This window comes from Dendrobates tinctorius, unplaced genomic scaffold (genome assembly GCF_039654945.1).
Source record: "Dendrobates tinctorius isolate UK_male_01 unplaced genomic scaffold, ASM3965494v1 ptg000017l, whole genome shotgun sequence".
In the NCBI taxonomy this organism is placed as follows: domain Eukaryota; kingdom Metazoa; phylum Chordata; class Amphibia; order Anura; family Dendrobatidae; genus Dendrobates; species Dendrobates tinctorius.
This window is the reverse complement of record NW_027361685.1, coordinates 14,450,840-14,465,052: the sequence shown is the minus strand read 5'-3', so window position 1 is coordinate 14,465,052 and position 14,213 is coordinate 14,450,840.

Sequence of the window (14,213 nt, the reverse complement as noted above, 5' to 3'; positions counted from 1 at the left end):
AGATCAGGTTCTACAGCCATACCAGGTATCATGAAAATCATATATCTGGTATAAAAAGTTAGTCATGTATTTGTTTCAGGTGGCCACATATAATTCTTTTGTGTTATACAAAAAAGCCGGAAATGCAGATACTTTCCTTGATCATCAGGAAAAGGTCACTGAAAATCTTGTTTTTGAAAATTTTGTCCCCACCAATCCTTTAGAATGTGAAGATGTCAGAAGACTCACTGAGCGACATTTTATTGCACTCATCCCAGTAACTGAAACAAGAAAGAACCCCAGAGAAGATGTCGTGTATGTTCCTAGAGAGGAATGAGGCATGATCCCCGCTATTATTACCCACAATGCCCATCACTGCCAGCCTTATGCCTCCATGACGGCTTTACAATCTTCCACACAGAACCACGTTTTTGAACTGTTTTGACATTCAAGCATTTGGTTTATTTAGTGACAGACACATTTGAGTAGAGCTGACGTAACAATTTCCGGGGGTAGGTGGGGGGAGGTCTCCAGAGACACAAGCTGGGCACAATATATTGGGCACTACAATGACATTTTGGCAATTTTTGCTCTGAAACTTCTACGAGTTTCTGGAAATCATCCATGTCGTGAAAATGGTCACTATATCCATAGATGAATTCCCAGAGGGGTGTCATTTCCAAAATGGGGTCACTTCAGGGGGGAATTCATCTATGGATATAGTGACCCTTTACCTATCTACCTATTTTCCAATGTAAAATCTGGGGTTAAAACAACATTTTAGTGGTAAAAATGTAATTATTTCTTCTTCACTGCCTAATGGTATAATTTTCTATGGAACAGCTGTGGTGTCAGTATGCTCACTGCACCACGAGAAGAATTCATTCAGGGAAGTATTTGGTAAAATGCAGTCACTTTTAGGGCTTATGCTGTTCTGGCACCTCAGGGGCTCTGACAATGTGACATGTCACCCACAAACAATTCCAGCAAAATCTGCTCTCCAATATGGCGCTCCTTCCCTTCCAAGCTCTGCCATGCGCCCAAGCAGTGGTTTACCCCCACATATGGGGTATCGGCGTGCTCAGGAGAAATTGCACAACAAACTGTATGGAGCAATTTCTCCTGTTACCCTTATGAAAATGCAAAATATGGAGCCAAAAAGATTTGTGAAAAATCTTCTTTTTTTTTTTTTTATTTGCATGGCGCCATGTTATAAACGTCTGTGAAGCACCTGTGGGTTCAAGGTGCTCAATACACAACTGGATAAGTTCCCTAAGGGGTCTAGTTTAAAAAATGGGGTCCCTTTTTGGGAGTTTCCACTGTTTAGGCACATCAGGGGCTCTCCAAACGCGACATGGCAACCGCTAATTATTCCAGCATATTTTACATTCAAAAAGTGAAATGGCGCTCCTTCCCTTCCGAGCCCTGCCGTGCACCCAAGCAGTAGATTTCCCCCACATATGGGGTATCGGCATGCTCAGGAGAAATTGTAAAACAAAATGTATCGTCCATTTTCTCCTGTTACCCTTGTGAAAGTAAAAAATAATTAGGTCTAAATGAAAATTTTTGTGAAAGAAAAGTAAATGTATATTTTTTCCTTCAACATTCCATTCATTCCTGTGAAGCACCTGAAGGGTTAATAAACTTCTTGAATGTGGTTTTGAGCCCCTTGAGGGGTGCACTCTTTAGAATGGTGTCCCTTTTGGGCATTTTCTGTCATATTGACCCCCAAACTCACTTCAAATGTGAGGTGGTCCCTAAAAAAATGGTTTTGTAAATTTTATTGTAAAAATCAGAAATTGCTGGTCAACTTTTAACCCTTATAACTTCCTAACAAAAAAAAATTCATATAGTTGATATAGAGGCTACTGCGCAGGCGCCGCCATCGCCGGTGACATTTTGCTGGATGTAATTTTTTTCTAAGCCTCACAATAGCCACAATATTATAGGCATTATCAACAATAATATCAATGTTATTATATGCATTATGTAATAATGGGGGCAGGTCAGTGAGGGGTCAGCGACCTGTCATAAGCCAATACAGAGGAATATGTAATCAGAGCACCACATAAAGCCCCGCCCACAGCCCCGCCCCAGAGCACGAGAATATCATTAACTGAAAACTACAAATACAGATTACACAACAGTAAACCAGAGTTGCCCTCATTTATGGTGGATCATTGGAGCTACTATGGATCCTGAGCAGAAGATTAGAGAAAATAATATCGCTCCCCATTTCAGGAGAGATTGTGCAGTAATCTGAATTCCTTAGGATCAAAAACAATGTAATTGGTTGTAAATTCTATAGAAAAGGGCTTTCACTGCCCAAAGTCATTTGAACAGTTTTGGGTGGAGGAGAATGTTGTGGTCTAGAGGCAAAATGGTGATCATGGTAATATGGCAGGACTACACCACCGATAAAGCAGCCACAGCCGGTGACTGAGAGGAATCTGTGACTTCTCTGCATTCAGTGGTCACTACTCACCTGGGTAGTCATATGTGGGAATCTCCTCTTTACACCGCTCATCACCCCTCACATATGTCTCTGTAGTATTAATATGGGTCAGATCTTCACCCTGAAACAAATATTGTAAAAGTCACCGACAGATGGAGAAGTCCCATCTATGATCAGCTCTAATCCTGCCATCTCCACCGTTCTCATTACACAAGTATAAAACATATAATACTGGTGGATAAAACAAGACTGAGCACAAGACCTTCACAGCCGTCTACACATCACAGGGGAGATCTCCTGACACCTTCTCTCCATCTACCTGATGATCCTGAGGAGCACTGGGATCTTCTTGGTTACAGTCCTGTGGAAGAAGAGGACGGGGACATCTCTCTGGTGTTGTCCTCTTACTGGAAAGATCTGGAGGAAACACATACAGGGACTGAATTCATTCTCTACATACAGATAATTATAGGCTGTGTGTATTTAGTCCTGTCTATTACCTGGAGATGTGAGGGGCTGGGGAACCTCCATTATGACGTCCTTGTACAGATCTCTGTGTCCTTCTAAATACTCCCACTCCTCCATGGAGAAATAGACAACGACATCCTGACACCTTATAGGAACCTGACACATACAATGATACCGTCATCCCCCCCGATCCCTTCATAGTGTTACTGTATAATGTCCCAGCATTCCCAGCAGTGTCACCTCTCCAGTCAGCAGCTCAATCATCTTGTAGATGAGTTCTAGGATCTTCTGGTCATTGATGTCCTCATGGATCAGAGGGTGAGGTGCAGGCCCCGTGATTGGGCTCAGGGGTTGTCCCCATCCCTCAGACACAGGGTCCTGACAGCGATCACTAGAGGTCTTCTTCACCACTGTGTAATCCTGGTAATGGAGAGACACATTAATAAATCTCACTACAGACATTTCCGGAGTCCTCACCTCTCCAGTTCTGTCCATCTGTTATTCCCATAGATAAGAATGATGTAATGTGACGTCATCAGAATCTCTCACCTCTCCAGTGAGACGGAAGAGGATCTCTAGGGTGAGGTGTAACATCCTCTCCGCCATCTTGTCTCTGTCCATATCCATCCTTGATGGGTAAATCAGGAAAATTCTCTTTTGTAGAAGATCTTCACTGAGAGGATCCGATATTGTAGAGACCTGAATGAGAAGAAGATGATCCGATGTAACATCATAAGAATCCTGTGTAATAATACAATTACTGGAGATAATAAGGGAAACATATGAGGAGATTTATTATCTTACAGGGTTTAGTTTTCTTCCCTGACATCTACTAATAAAACCTATATATTTAGGCCACAGACAACAAGCAGTTTCCTCCTCGGAGTCGGCAGCTGAACACGTTCCTCATAGACTCATCTTCCATAACGCTAATTCTTGTCTCATTACCGACACTGGAATCGGCATTAGCAATACTGCAGGAGATATTCATTACACGCGACATGAGAAATAACTCCTTCATGATGAGGACGACATCTTCATCTTCTACTGCGGCTCTAGAGACAGATTTGGCCAGAGTCGGTCACTGCCTCCATCCCCACCGGCCGTCTATATGAAGGTTTCCCGTCTTCCCCGCACTGGAATCTTCTCTCACGTTAGATCTCAGCTCTGAGTCACACACAGAAGTTTGAGGCTTTTAGAAAAGATTTTTTGTTTCCACAAACACAACGGACAGAAATGATCTGATCCCAAAGTCTCCATGTACAGTGATTTATGGGGTTTATTTCTGGCCTTAGTCTTTCCTATATTACAAGAAAAACTCCAGAAAAAGCCGATATTAACACCTTTCCTACATTAGACGTACTATTCCGTCCATGTGACCTGAGACCTAAGTCCCAAGGACGGGATAGTACGTCTAGCGCGATCAGCTGCGGTCACGGGGGGAATGCAGCTGATCGTGGCCGGGTGTCAGCTGATTATCACAGCTGACACCCGACACTATGTATCAGGGGCGGTCACGAACCGCCCCGACACGTTAACTCCTGGCACACTGCGATCAAACACGATCGCAGTGTATCGGGGGTTTAGGGAAGCATCGGCAAGGAGGAGGCTCCCTCCATGCTTCCCTGAGACCCTCACAGCAGCGCGATGTGCAGCACTGCTGCGTGGGGCTCCTTCCCTGCAGGTCCCCGAATCCAAAATGGCGGCGGGGACCTTCGGGGGCCTGCAGGGAGGCGGCTTCCTCATGCCTGCAAAGCGCCAGCATGAGGAAGAGTGCAGCACTGCCTGTGACAGATCGCTGATCTCTCACAACGATCTGTGATGTGACAGATCAGCGATCTGTCACATGACATTTATGTCCCCCCGGGACAATGTAATAAAGTTAAAAAAAAAAAAGTTTAAAAATAATTTATAAAAAAATCACTAAATAAATAAAAAAAAAATATATATATATATTCCCTAATAAATTCATTTTTTGAAAAAAATAAAATAAATAAAAGTACACATATTTGGTATCTCTGCATCCGTAACGACCCGCCCTATAAAACTGTCCCACTAATTAACCCCTTTGTTGAACCTCTTAAAAAATAAAAATAAAAAACGAAGCAAAAAATAATGCTTTATCATCATACCGCCGAACAAAAAGTGCAATAACGCGCGATCAAAAAGACGGATATAAATAACCATGGTACCGCTGAAAACGACATCTTGTCCCGCAAAAAACGAGCTGCCATACAGCATCATCCGCAAAAAAATAAAAAAGTTATAGCTCACAGAATAATTATTTTTTATATAAAATTGTTTTCAGTGCATAAAAGCGCCAAAACATAAAAAAAGAGATAAATGAGGTATCGCTGTAACAGTACTGACCCGAAGAATAAAGCCGCTTTATCAATTTTCCCGCACGCGGAACGGTGCAAACGCACCCCCCAAAAGAAATTCATGAAACGCTGGTTTTTGTTCATTCTGTGTCCCAAAAATCGGAATAAACAGCGATAAAAAAAAGTCACGTGCCCGAAAATGGTACCAATAAAAACGTCAACTCATCCCGCAAAACATAAGACCTCACATGACTCAGTGGGTCAAAATATGGAAAAATTATAGCTCTCAATATGTGGTGATGCATAAACTATTTTTAGAATAAAAAGCGTCTTTTAGCGTGCGACAGCTGCCAAACATAAAAACCGCCATAAATAGTAAATCAAACCCCCTGTTATCACCCCCTTAGTTAGGGAAAAATAATAAAATAAAAAAAAAAATGCCATTTTCCCATTAGGGCTAGGGTTAGGGCTAGGGTTAGGGCTAGGGTTAGGGGTGTGTTGGGGTTAGGGTTGGAGTTAGAATTGGGGGTTTCCACTGTTTTGGCACATCAGGGGCTCTCCAAATGCAACATGGCGTCCGATCTCAATTCCAGCCAAAAAGGTCAAATGGCGCTGCTTCCCTTCTGAGCTCTGCCATGCGCCCAAACAGGGGTTTACCCCCACATATGGGGTATCAGCGTACTCAAACAAATTGCACAATAACTTTTAGGGTCCTGTTGCTCTTGAGAAAATAATAATTGGGGGTAAAAAGATCATTTTTGTGGAAAAAATATGATTTTTTAATTGTACAGCTGTACTTTAGAAACTTCTGTGAAGCCCTTGGGGGGTTCAAAGTGCTCACCACATATCTAGATACGCTTCTTGGCGGGTATAGTTTCCAAAATGGGGTCACTTGTAGGGGGTTTCCACTGTTTAGGCACATCAGGGGCTCTCTAAACGTGACATGGCATCCGATCTGAATTCCAGCCAATTTTGCATTGAAAAAGTCAAACAGCGCTCCTTCCCTTCTGAGTTCTGCCATGCGCCGAAACAGTGGTCCCCCCCACATATCAGGTATCAGCGTACTCAGGACAAATTGCACAATAACTTTTGCAGTCCAATTTCTCCTGTTACCCTTGGTAAAATAAAAAAAATGGACCTGAAGCAATTTTTTTGTAAAAAAAAGTTAAATGTTCTTTTTTTTTTTTTAAATATTCAATAAATTCCTGTGAAGCACCTGAAGGGTTAATAAACTTCTTGAATGTGGTTTTGAGCACCTTGAGGGGTGCAGTTTTTAGAATGGTGTCACTTTTGGGTATTTTCTATTATATAGACCCCTCAAAGTGGCTTCAAATGTGATGTGGGCCGTAAAAATAAAATGGTGTTGTAAAAATGAGAAATTGCTGGTCAACTTCTAACTCTTATAACTTCCTAACTAAAAAAAATTTTGATTCCCAAATTGTGCTGATGTAAAGTAAACATGTGGGAAATGTTATTTATCAAGTTTTTTGTGTGCCGTATCTCTGTGATTTAAGGGCATAAAAAATTCAAAGTTAGAAAATTGCTAAATTTTCACAATTTTCGCCAAATTTCCATTTTTTTCACAAATAAACGCAATTTATATGAATGAAATTTTACCACTATCATGAAGTACAATATGTCACGAGAAAACAATGTCAGAATCACCGGGATCCATGGAAGCGTTTCAGAGTTATAACCTCATAAAGGGACAGTGGTCAGAATTGTAAAAATTGGTCCGGGCAGTAACGTGCAAACCACCCTTGGGGGTTAAGGGGTTAAAATGTTTCTAAAGAAAAATTGGCTCCAACAATTCTTGTAAGAAGAAAAAGATAAGCAAAAAGCAGAAGACACATGTGCACACACTGCGGATTGGTCTGCGGATTCTTATCTGCGGTTTTACCTGCGGTTTTGCCACCTGGACAATGGAATAGGTGGCAAACCGCAGCAGAGTCCGCAGAAACCATTGACATGTCAATTCTTTCTGCGGATTCAAAACCGCAGCTTTTCCGCAGTTAAAAATCTGTAGCATCTGCACAGCAGAATGTAAATCCCATAGGATAACATGCTACTGTCCACTGTCTGCAGAACTGCTGCAGATCCGCAGCGGCCAAAACCGCAGCAAAAACCGCAGCAAAAACCGCAGCGTGTGCACATAGCCTGAGGCTTCAACAAAAACCTGGACAGTTTAACCACTTGCTGCTGTGAAAAGCAAACATGGCATCTAAGAAGGTGTGACAGAGTTTGGCTGAATGCCCCCCGCCCCCAAGTACTCGATAGTATGGGGCGGCCTAGTTACTCCGATACTTACATGCCTAATAATGGTGTCTGGGCTGCAATGTATGAAAGTCTATTAGGCCGGGCCAGAGGCAGCGTCCAATAAGTTACCTTATAACGCCCCCATATACAGCAGACTAAAGTTCTATGAAAGCTCTGATTTCGGGGGGTTTGGCCGACCATATAATGTATTTGGGGGCCTCCCGACAGATGATGTCAGGGCAGAGAAGGATCTGGCATCCTGAATTTCAGAGGATAATCCGTTTGTTCTTCCTGTAGATAATCCTCCTCTAGAGGAGTCTGGAGGCGACTCTCTCATACAGACCACAGGAAAGCTGGAATATTTGTGTGTATGGGGGAGTCGGGAGAGATCGCCGTCTGCCAAATGACCGTTTAGCCAACTCTGATCTCATGTGTATGGGGCCGTTAGTATTACACTGACAGGCAGTGATGATACACGGCACTACAGTAGTACAGGGCATCACCGGAGCCATCAGAGGCTTGTATGTTGTGTGATCGCACTGATCAGAGGGGTTTAAAAAAGGTTTAAAGTGGAAAAATATCACAGTTTCAGTAACAAGAAACATCCATCACTATATGGAAAGCAGAGTCACTGCACAATGTTAGTTACGTCACGTCCATAACTACTTTATTATACTCTATTATCCTGTACACAGTGGAGTAGATAGAAATCACAGATCCCACAGCAATAGCTGGAATTGGACCCTCCAACGCAAAGAAAAAAAAAATCTATCTCTCTATATACACTGTTCAAAAAAATAAAGGGAACACTTAAACAACAGAATATAATTCCAAGTAAATCAAACTTCTGTGAAATCAAACTATCCACTTAGGAAGCAACACTGATTGACAATCAATTTCACATGCTGTTGTGCAAATGGAATAGACAACAGATGGAAATTATTGGCAATTATCAAGACACCCTCAATAAAGGAGTGGTTCTGCAGGTGGGGACCACAGACCACATCTCAGCACCAAAGCTTTCTGGCTGATGTTTTGGTCACTTTTGAATGTTGGTTGTGCTTTCATACTAATGGTAGCATGAGACAGACTCTACAACCCACACAAGTGGCTGAGGTAGTGCAGCTCATCCAGGATGGCACATCAATGCGAGCTGTGGCAAGACGGTTTGCTGTGTCTGTCAGCGTAGTGTCCAGAGGCAGGAGGTGCTACCAGGAGACAGGTCAGTACACCAGGAGATGTGGAGGGGGCCGTAGGAGGGCAACAACCCAGCAGCAGGACCGCTACCTCCACCTTTATGCAAGGAGGAACAGGAGGAGCACTGCCAGAGCCCTGCAAAATAACCTCCAGCAGGCCACAAATGTGCATGTGTCTGCACAAACGGTTAGAAACTGACTCCATGAGGATGGTCTGAGGGCCCGACGTCCACACATGGGGGTTGTGCTCACAGCCCAACACCGTACAGGACGCTTGGCATTTACCACAGCACACCAGGATTGGCAAATTCGCCACTGGCGCCCTGTGCTCTTCACAGATGAAAGCAGGTTCACACTGAGCACATGTGACAGCCGTGACAGAGTCTGGAGACGCCGTGGAGAGCGATCTGCTGCCTGCAACATCCTTCAGCATGACCGGTTTGGCAGTGGTCAGTAATGGTGTGGGGTGGCATTCTTTGGAGGCCACACGATGTTGGACTGTGAGCACAACCCCCATGGAGACACAATTGTGCCTTTACCTGGAGATAAATTCCCAGTGGGGGCAATTTCCAAAATGCAATAACTTAAGTGGGGAATTCAGCTCTTTTCACACTTAAGGGATCTGTATATGGAGTCTACAAACTACAGTGGGGAAAATAAGGATTTGTAACGCTGCCAATTTTGGGGCTAAAGTCACATTTTTGTGAGGAAAAAAGTAAAATTGTCATTTTTTCCTTCCACATTGCTGAAATTCCTGTCACACTGTCCGAATTCAGATATTGTCCTGTCAGAAAGGAGAATACAGGGAGCGAAAGGGTTAATAGGACTCACAGGAGGAACCGGCCCAGAAAGCTGAAGATCCAGGAGTGTCCGCCACATATATGACTGCTCTGTGCACAGGACCTGTGATGAGGTCACAGGAGGGGAGGAGTCAGGGGTCACATGATCAGGGGCCTCAGTGTGTGCAGGACTCAGTGTGCTGGAGGGCTCCCGATAATCAGCTGCGTGTGTCGTGCTGTGTGATAGTCACAGCACCTGCATGGAGGGCGACACATGCCGCTGATTATCGGGAGCGCTCCAGGGATCCGGGGTCCCGATGCAGCTATTCGGTAAGCGATATTAGCCAATAACAACTTCTCCGACGATATTCGCTCATCTCTAGTAATAACAGCTCAAAGAAATTCACCAAACTCTTCATTAAGTTTAATAGCGAGACCCTATTAAATATTGAGCACCAGCGGGATGAAGCATTGACAGTGGCATGTAAAAGTGTGGGCGCCCCTGGTCAAAATGACTGTTATTGTGAGCAGTAGTAAGATGAAGATGAAATGATCTCTAAAAGGCCGAACCTCTACAGCTGTATAATGAGGCCCAGGCTTTATAGTGAAGGGACAGGAGTGAGGGCCTGTTCCCAGGAGCTACAGTCTGAGGAAAGGGCTAAAAAGCCTTCACTAGACCCCTGTACAGCTGTATAATGAGGCCCAGGCTTTATACAGAAGGGACAGGAGTGAGGGCCTGTGCCCAGGAGCTACAGTCTGAGGAAAGGGCTAAAAAGCCTTCACTAGACCCCTGTACAGCTGTATAATGAGGCCCAGGCTTTATAGTGAAGGGACAGGAGTGAGGGCCTGTTCCCAGGAGCTACAGACTGAGGAAAGGGCTAAAAAGCCTTCACTAGACCCCTGTACAGCTGTATAATGAGGCCCAGGCTTTATAGTGAAGGGACAGGAGTGAGGGCCTGTTCCCAGGAGCTACAGTCTGAGGAAAGGGCTAAAAAGCCTTCACTAGACCCCTGTACAGCTGTATAATGAGGCCCAGGCTTTATAGTGAAGGGACAGGAGTGAGGGCCTGTGCCCAGGAGCTACAGTCTGAGGAAAGGGCTAAAAAGCCTTCACTAGACCCCTGTACAGCTGTATAATGAGGCCCAGGCTTTATAGTGAAGGGACAGGAGTGAGGGCCTGTTCCCAGGAGCTACAGTCTGAGGAAAGGGCTAAAAAGCCTTCACTAGACCCCTGTACAGCTGTATAATGAGGCCCAGGCTTTATAGTGAAGGGACAGGAGTGAGGGCCTGTGCCCAGGAGCTACAGTCTGAGGAAAGGGCTAAAAAGCCTTCACTAGACCCCTGTACAGCTGTATAATGAGGCCCAGGCTTTATATTGAAGGGACAGGAGGGAGAAAAGTGGGGAAAGGAGCCAGAAGAGCCGGACTGCCATCACTAACCTGCAGAGCCGCACTCCACATATATGGCTGCTCTGTGCACAGGACCTGTGATGAGGTCACAGGAGGGGATGAGTCAGGGGTCACATGATCTCCGGAGTGAAGACGCTCCATGGAGGCTTCTCCTCAGTCAGTGACATTCCCACCATTATTCGCCCCTCACTACTGGCACAATTACCCCGCTCCGCGTTTTCTACACAGTGTTATGTGTGGAATGTAACGTGTGATTTCTCTGGAGGGAAATAGACCCCACACAGGAGGGAATTATCACCAGTTACCGGCCGTCTACTATATGGCGGCATATGATTGTGCTATCGACTCCACACCAGGAGATAAAATGCCCAAATCTCGGTTATTTCCCCCCTTCCAGAGTCCGGCTGAGGCCGGGGTCACACTTGGGAGAATCTCGCCCGAGTCTCGCACCTCAGTGCCCTTGTGGTTTATCCTCTGTAGGGGAAGCGACACCGGCTGTCAGGGACAGGGGGACCCAACATAAATCCGATATTCATTGTAAGAAAACCCAACCTGATGCCGCCATTCGGGGTAACCAATGCTCCGGCAGTCTGTGACAATGTCAGTAATTATATTTTTCTCACTGATTGGTAGATTTGTGGTCATTTTCCTGGATGATATAGTGAGTTACTCCCGTCCTCTGGAGGAGCATGCTGAGCATGTCAGACAGGGTCTCCAGGTTCTGCGTGACTATTTATTTGGTAACCTGGAGAAATGACAATTTGTGGTCCAGCAGGTCCAGTTCTCAGGACATTTGGCTTCTGCATTGGGGTCTCAGATGGACCCCGTTACGGTCCCAGCAGTCCCTTCATTGGTTTTATCCAAGTTACCTTTTTATTTATATAGCGCCAACATATTCCGCAGCACTTTACTGGTTGCACACATTATCATCGCTGTCCCCCCTATCAGTATGTCTTTGGAATGAAAAACGCCAACAAAGCACAAGATGTCAAAGTTCATGAGAAAGTCCGTCACACACAGATAAATTATAGATCATGAGAAAACAGAACACACTTACATACAATAATTATATTATAAAGTGCCTATGAATGAAGTGAGGTCACCTAAAAGAATGAATAAAAATATACTGTATCTTTCGGACTATAAGCCGCACCGGGCCATAAGACGCACCCCAAATATTCAGGAGGAAAATAGGGTAAAAGTTAATGTGTCAAATGGGGGTCTGTCCCACAGTCTGAATTCAGTAAACCCGGGGGGATCGGCAGCGCTGGTGGAGCCGGGTCACAGGAGGTGTTCGGTGATCCGGCGATGATCTGACTTACCCCAGGCTGGTGCAGCAGGAGCCTCTGTAACATTTGTAATCTCACTGAGGCCATTTGGAGTAAGGGGGTTTAGTTTATAAATCCAGAAGATTTCTTCCCGACGTAGTTGTCCAATGCGATTCTGATCCTGTGGGGGAATCTCCTCTGTGGGGAATATTCTCAGTTGTGTGGAATCTTTCTTGTGTTTGATGGTGCAGTGACGTGAAAGCCCATGTTGGAGAAAACCCTATGGAGTATTGGGACGGTGTGAGTTCAGCCTTTTGTGGAGGGGTTGGGTCGTCCTTCCCACATATAATTTCTGGTATGAGCATATAATCACGTATGTGACATAACTGGTGGGACATGACATGGGAGTTTTGGTCGGGAAAATTTCACCAGTAGAAATAAGGGTGAATTCAGAGAGACCATGGCAGATCGAGTCACAACAGAGGCAAGTTTTCAGATTGCATGTAATGATTTTATTCGGGAGACAGGCGATTTTTAGCAAATCTTCCTTCTTCTCTTTTATGTTTCTTGGTGCTAGGACATTTTTCAATTACGGAAGTCTTTGAAATGTCAAAAAGGGATTGCTGGGTAATGTTTTTCCCATTCCAGCTGTCTGACATGCTCATGATGCTCCTGCAGAGGACGTGAGTAACTCAATATATCATCCAGGTAAACTACCGCAAATCTACCCATCAGTGAGAAAAAAAATGAAATTTTCAAAGACTGCCGGAGCATTGTTTAATCTGAATGGCATCACCAAATTTTCAGTATGCCCCTCCGGTGTATTGAATGCGGCCTTCCATTCATCACCATTGTGTATACATATAAGAGTAATCATAAGGAATTGAAAGAATTGTCACCCAGATCCTTTTTGCAATTTTATTCCATGGTGAAACGTGACATCAAACCATATTAGAGTGCGGCGTGCAGGTAGCAGGGAGCTATACAGAGGAGAGAGCCTGACGGACTACGGCCGTTTCGCACTTGCTTAGTGCTTCTACCGGTCCATGCTTGTCAGTGGGTTACACCACTTCCTTAAAACAAGGGTTAGGAAATGGTTAACTGAGAAGTGCAAAACATTTACAGTGAGTACAGTGAAATGATTAATATAAAAAATTAAAAGAAATATAACATAGATCATAGCCACACAGACATATTCAATGTATCACTGAGGCCAAGGGGAACTTGTGCATCGCAATCCACAATCCATGCTGCTTCTCTTGTTAGTAGTAATCTATTCTGGTCACCGCCTTGTACAGGATAATCAGCGGGCTCAATTCCTGCAGATCTCAGCACATCGGGGTCCGCATTATGGACCTCTCTTATATCATTAATGTCACAGATCCTTTTCCTGTGTGACTGAATGGAAATGTTCTCTGAGCCTGATGTGCCGCGGTCTAATAGTCTGGGCAATATAAGAATTGTCCTGGGCAGTATATGACATAAAGCGCTTGCTCTGTGTGGCCCGTGATTAGTTTATCTACCGTCATCGCCCCGATCCTCAGATTTCTCCTGTAAGATGGAGATGACAGAAGGAGCAATCCCCACAATGGAAATGGCCTCTTGGGCGTCTTCCATGTAACCAGGTGACTTTATTGTTCTTCTCCTGGAATCTTTCCTGTAGCGATAAGTCATCTAAGTCACCGCTTCTTCTAGAAGCAATCGAGGGTTGTTCTTTGCTGCTACGGCTAAATCTTTATCTCCTAACAAATGCCAATTCCTGTTTATCGCTGATTTTATTACATTCATATTGGGATTAGGTGTAAAAGTAACAATAAACCTTTTATTATCTCGTCCTTCTTTCTGCTCTTCCTCCTGGATCTTGTAACTAGACCCACATGGGTTCCTCCATCGCTCTAGCACAGTGTAATAATGTTGGCGGATAACCTCTGTGTAATAAGTCGTCTGTCAGATCATTCGCTTGTTGTAGGAAACCTTCTTCTTTACTATTCATTGTTCTCAGCCTCAGATACCGGCTGTATGGTCGGCCTTGATATAGAAGAGTTAATGGTTTGCCTTTATATCCCTTTAAATGCCTTTAAGA